Raw genomic sequence first — 6982 nt, forward strand, 5'->3', positions numbered from 1 at the left:
GGCATAACAGACACTGCCTTACACTGTGAATAGATAATTTCATTACCTGGGTTTATTATCCAGGCTTCTCATAATTACTGCACTCAAGCACAGGAAAGAAGAACAACACACACACACACACACACACACACACACACACACACACACACACACCCCACCTTAGCCAGAGAGCAAGTAGCAGGAAATCTGCTTACTTTCCCCAATCCTTTTCTGTGTCCCACTGAAACAAGGGGCACACGCTTTGAGGTCAATTCCTTTGCAAGTTGTTCTGGATCTCTCACGTGCTAGTAATAACGAGTAGCTGAAGTTCATTTAGGAACCCACAATGAGAACTAAGTCAATCTGCACTTTTTAACTCTCCACAAGGGAATGGGAATAATAATACCCAAATGATGTTGATTAACACATTGATATTCCCTGAAAGAGAAGTTCCAGGTGTTGCCACATGGGTCTTGTCTTTTGCTTGGATCTCAGGGAAATAGAAATACATTGGATGAGGGAATCAGGAACCAAAAAGGTACTGACAGGAAAGAGTGGTGAACCAAATCTCACAAGATTAAAGGAGATGGCGGTAAATGTAAAAATCTGTGCTGATGTTCAAGAACCCGATTCTGAGGGGAATGAATCCAGAAAACGTGCCTTAACAATGACATATGTGAGCAAATCTTTTGTGTCAAAGGATGTAATGTGGCAATGTGGCAGTCATGTAGGAAGTAAGAAAACAGAAAAGGCTGGTCCTGATTTACTCTGATTTGGTCATGTGATACCTGTGATATCATAAGCCTAGCAAAGCAGAGAGACAAGCAAGTTGAAGCAAGCTCAGAGAGAGTGACTAGGGTGGTGACAGGGCTTAAAATCATGTCATGAAAACAGTCAAGAAAGCTAGGGATGCTTGGATTGGAAAGATAGGACTCAGACATGTTAGTGTCTAGCCGAGAGGCTGTTAAAGCGAAAGTTTAATTGGATTTGTTCTGCTTGGCTCCATGTGGTTGACGATAAAAAATGAAGAGAGTATCCAGGTGATGGATGCTTGGTTTACTTTAAGAAAGGGTGTTTCATAACTAAAGATGTAATGAGTGATCTGAAGTAGTAAATTTTCTGTCATTTGGAGTATTTACTCATAAACTGAAGGATCAATTATACTAGGAACTTAGGCAGAGGAAGCATGGTTAGACTAATAACCTCTAAGCTTCTATTGAACCTGGAAATCCTGAATATGTGATTCTAACATTTCCATGTCTAATTGAGCGTGTATTACTTGTGAAACATTTGAATCATCATGATGAAAAAGGCCCAAACCTAAGTTTTGGCACATGAGATTTAAACAGCGATCCAGGTAATTTAGCCCAAGATTGTTGGTCATTCTGAATGTGTAATGGGATTGTGTGTTATTGTAGTGGCTTTGAATTCCAGTTCTGGCCCATCTACTACTGAGCTGTCAGAAGCACGCTGGAACCAGCTCACACCAGCTTATGAGAGCGAACGGTGCACATTTCTTCCCAACTTTGCATTCAGATACTTCATGTTGGCAGCTTGAAATTGGCTGTACTGGGAGTACTTACACCACGGAAAGTGGAAAATACTACAAATTAGGGCTTTTTGTACTCTCTGGAAAGCTGATTTTTAAACATTTATCAGTAGAACCATTAAAAAATATATTTTTACATGAACTGTGGTATATAAAATAGACAAAGGAAGAATAAGCTAGGAAAATGGGGCCCTAAGCCATACCCACTTAGCTTCCCCGCTTGCCAGTGTATGCCCTTCCCCCCATAAAAGTCTCTAAGGCCCCTCTGTGTCACTATAACTCCATGAGATTTAAAAACCTCTGGAAAAATAATCCTTTCTGCTCACACTATGATTGCATTCTTCTCACTGTTATTTTCCTTCCCTAGATCTAGGAGTACAAACATAAAACAGCACGGTAGCAGTTTCTCTCGGTTTGATGAGATTGGTTTTAAAATGCAGTGCCAAAGGGATCACTTTGAAAACATTGAGAATATGATTTCTACATGAGTTTCTTCACTTTGTAAATGTTCTTAATATAATGGCAAGTCTTCTCTCGTGATGCAGGGCCAGCCCTATGTGTAGTCATAAGTTAAAATGCTGTAAAGAACAAACCTTTCCATTAGCATATTACTTTTTTCTTTGTTAGACTAGAAATGTGATACCCTGAGGGATTAAGATTTAGTGAGATGTTGTTATGTGTGGAGGGTAGGAGCTCTGGAAAGGCAGGTTTACATGATCAACAGGCATTTGGGTGGGCTCCTAAAAAATGGTGAGAGGGCATTAAAACGATAGCTCCCCAAGGGCAAACTTTGTCCACTTGCTTTTTTTTTTTTGGTACTGCATGGCTTGTTTCCTGCAGTGCCTGAAAAGGGCTCTAGGAGGATCACATAGGCTGTCAGGCAGCTAGAACACGATGCCGGCATCTTTCGTGATATGCTTGAGGTGACTCTGATGTTTCTAGCATGTCCATAAGTCGTAGAATAGGAGCAAGAGCAGCAAGATCTGCTGTAAAACTTATCAAGTCAAATTAACTTTATCACCAATTGAGGAATTCCTTTCCTTCTCAAAAGAAGTGATATCATAAGCATGTATTTTGGGTCGAATGTTTCATCTGAATTTCTCTTGTTCTCTGAACTCTGATTTCTTTAATCTCATCCTTTTCATTTCCCCCAGAACTACAATGGGTTCATTTTCCTTTCAAGGTCTTCAAATTCTATTGCCTCTTTCCTTGACTTTGTTCCCTGATTCCTCTTACATCAGGATCTCATCTTCAGAGGGAGGAGCGGAGTCATGGCTGGCCAGATGGTAGCCCTTATCTTTGCCCAGACTCCTTTCTGTTCTCTTCTCTTGCCAAGCTTTCCTCTTCACTCTGCCCTGAGCTAGCCTTGGACTCAGAGCCTTCTCTGCCACATGCTCCTGATGTGAAAACCTGCCTCTGACTCTGCACTGCCACGAACTCTCTTTCTTCTGTCTAAATCTTTTCCTTGTCTCCCTAGTCATCAGCCTGCTATATTGTCTTCTGCCAGCTGGAATTAAATCTCTATTTATTGCCTTACATTTGTGTCTTTCATTTAAATTATCTAAAAGAAAAACTTTTACAATTGCACCAAAGCTCTGTCACTTTCAGATGAAGTATAATGACACTTTAAGTCACTTCATAGTTAAGTAGTATTAAATATTTTGGTTTCTTCTCAAATGCAGATAAGAACAATTAAGAAAGTCCCAATAATTAACGAAAATCAATTTAGACTTATGGAAAGTAAATATTATTCTCTTCTTGGAACACAGATCAGAAGTAGGGACTGACTGACTATATTACTCCAACCACAGGGACAACCAAGTCAAGCTATGTTACTTTACCATGCAATGTAATTTCCAATGAATTTAGGAAGAGAGATAATTTTTTATCAAACCAAAACTGTGTTCATTAGGTTTAACTTTTCAAATCTAATAATCTGACACCTAGTGTTCGTTTTGAGTACTGCTAAATATTTCACATACAAAGTATATTAAGAGTCTCTATTTTTAAAATTCCATTTAGTTTCCTTATATACCCTGTGAGATTTATTCAGATTATGGTATAGTCTCAGGATAGATATAACTTACTTTTTGATATTCAAATTGCACAACAAGACTTGAAGTCAGCAAGTTGGGTTCTAGTTGTGGAGCTTACTAGCTCTCATGACCATGTCTAAATTATTTTCTTTATCGTGTCTGTTTGAGTGCCCTCATTGATAAAATGAGAGTGATGGAATACCTTATTTGTCTCTAGTCCTTTCAAAATCTAGTACCTTTGAGATATCTTTTCAAAGCAATGGATATGTATGCCAGCTCTATTCTGAAGCTTGGAATATGTTCACTGAACAAACTAGCAAATAAAACAGTTGTTAATTGGAGGAGTATGGTTATTCTTTTGCTAAAAGAAACCCCAAAGCTGATGTTATAAGTTATTATAAAAAAAACAAAATAGGATTTATTTTAATTTTTATTTATATTTTGCTTTACCCAGCCCTCCAACCCCTCCCCGCTGGCAATCACCAGTTTGTTCTCTGTATCTGTGAGTCTGTTTTCATTTAGTTTGTTCACTTCTTTTGTTTCCTAGATTCTACATATAAGAGAAATCATGTGGTATTTATCTTTTTCTTTCTGACTTATTTCACTCAGCATAATAACCTCTAGGTCTATCCATGTCATTGCAAATGGTAAGATTTCATTTTTTTAATGGCTGAGTAATATTCCATTGTATATATGAACCATAATTTCTTTATCCAGTAGTCTGCTGATGGGTACTTAGGTTGCTTCTATATCTTGGCTATTGTGAATAGTGCTGCTGTGAACATAGCGGTGCATAGATCCTTACAAATTAGTGTTTTGTGGGTTTTGTTTTGTTTTGTTTTGTTTTGTTTTTTTGGCTAAATACCCAGCAGTGCAATTTTTGGGTCAAAAGGTTGTTATATTTTAAATTTTTTTGGGAACCTCCAAACTGTTTACCATTGTGGCTGTATTAATTTGCAATCCCACCAACAGTGTACAAAGGTTCCCTTTTCTCCATATCCTTGCTTTTTTGATTTTTTGATTTTTGATTTATTGATGATAGGCAATCGGACAGGTGTGAGGTGATATCGCGTTGTGGTTTTAATTTGCATTTCTCTGATGATTAGTGACCTTGAGAATCTTATCATATGTCTATTGGCCATCTGTATATCTTCTTTGGAGAAATGTCTATTCAGGGCCTCTGTCCATTTTTTAATTGGATTGTTTGTGTTTTTATCATTGAGTTGTATGAGTCCTTTATAAATTTTGGATATTAACCCCTTATCAGAAGTATGATAGGCAAGTATCTTCTCTCATTCAGTAGGTTATCTTTTTGTTTTGTTGATGGTTTCCTTTGTTGTGCAAAGCTTTTTAGTTTGATGTAGTTCCATTTGTTTATTTTTTTCTTTTATTTCCCTTGTTCTAGGAGATACAGCAGAAAAAAATTACTAATAGCAATATCAGAGCATTTATTGCTTATGATATCTTCTAGAAGTTTCATGGTTTCGGGTCTTACATTTAAATGTTTGATTTATTTTGAGTTGATTCTTGAGTATGGTGTAAGAAGGTGATCCAGTTTCATTTTTTTGCATGTATCTGTCCATTTTTCCCCACACCATTTGTTGAAGAGACTGTCTTTACCCCATTGTATATTCTTGATTCTTTTGTCACAGATTAAATGACCATATAGGCATGAATTTATTCCTGGACTCTCTATTCTGTCCCATTGATCTGTGTGTCTGTTTTATGCTTTTTTGATTACTGTAGTCTTCTAATATAGTTTGATATCAGGTAGTGTGTTACCTCCAACTTTGTTCTTCTTTCTCAAAATTGCTGTGGTTATTCAGGATCTTTAATGGTTCCATATAGATTTTTGGATAATTTGTTCCAGTTCTCTGAAAAATACCATTGGTATTTTGATAGGGATTGCATTGAATCAATAGATTGCTTTGGGTAGTACGGCCATAGAATATAATTTTAATGACTTTTAACTGTCTAATAGAACTTTTGTGCTGATGGAAATGTTTCTCTATCTGTACTGTTCAATATTTGGCACTTGAAATATAGCTAGTGAGACTGAGGAACTAAATTTCTATTTTATTAATATAATATTAATTTAACATTAAATAGCCACATGTGGCTGATGGCTACTGACTTGGACAATACAGATTTACAGAGTATGGAAATACGATAGTTTACTGAAGAATTTGGAGTGGTATTCACCAGTATAGTTAATTTGCTTTCCATGGTGATTGGCTCTGCATCACTCTTATTATTCCACATTTACCAGTTCCATTTCTTTTTTCTTTCTTTTCCTTTTTTTTTTTTTTTTGTGCTGGAATTCACCATACAAGTGCTTTAGGATTTATTCCATTACTGTGTTTTCTCTCATGGTTTCTGCTATGTAGGTCTGGTTTAATTAAATTTAGGTAAAGCAAAAAAATTTTTTTCTGGTTCACAAACAAGGATTAAAACATGCAAAAACATTGAGATGCTTTGTGATCCTTAGTAAGAGTAAATTTTAAAGCTTATCCCTTACAATTATTTTTCTAAGCTAATTTTCTGCATTTGAGAGTTTGGTTAAAAAAAAAAAGCTAGGAGTCTCATGAAATACTGAAATATATTTACTCTGTATTTGTTATGTTGTCTAAAAAGAAATAAATATGTAGACAATTACTTTTAATTTTATTTAATTTTTAGCTTTCTTAGAATCTAAGGTTTCTTAAAATCTACCCTGAAAACACTCAATGATTTAAAAATATTCATTCCAAATTATTTATCATTAAGCATACTTTCTTTGGTGCTCTTGCAGTTAAAATTAAACCCACTGAATTAACTCTTTTATTAGCACATAATCTGTCTTGAGTATTGTTGGAGTCACAGAAGACATTTTTGTTTAACCCCTATTGTCAAATAAACAACTCCTTCAACAACAACTGCACGTGCACGCACATACACACATGGACGTTACACATTCACACACACATACACAGATACAAACACACACACACAGACATTACGCATTCACACACACTCACACACACATCTTTTTAAGATTTAAGGTGACTGGAAGCAATTTTTTATTTTGTTGTTGAAAGGGCCTCTCTTAGCAAGGAACATATGCATGGGAGAATCTGACTCAAAATAAGTGGAAAAATGCTATATTACTTATAAAGTTTAGTTTTAATACCTATAATTAATTTGACCTTTTCCACGTCTAAGCCTGCCCTGCCCGCAATTTCCATCTTGTTATAAAATTACTATGCAAAAAACTCTTGCAACTCCCATATTTGCACTTTATAATGTATATTTTCAGGATGTGTGATTAGACAGAAGTTTCTATCTGGAAAAAAGGAGTTTCACATATCTACCTTTAACCTACCACATGAAGCATGATATGAATTATCTCTGCTCTGACCATAGGAAGGAACCACAGTTT

Source organism: Pteropus vampyrus, unplaced genomic scaffold (assembly GCF_000151845.1).
Source record: "Pteropus vampyrus isolate Shadow unplaced genomic scaffold, Pvam_2.0 Scaffold206, whole genome shotgun sequence".
NCBI classification, from domain to species: Eukaryota; Metazoa; Chordata; class Mammalia; order Chiroptera; family Pteropodidae; genus Pteropus; species Pteropus vampyrus.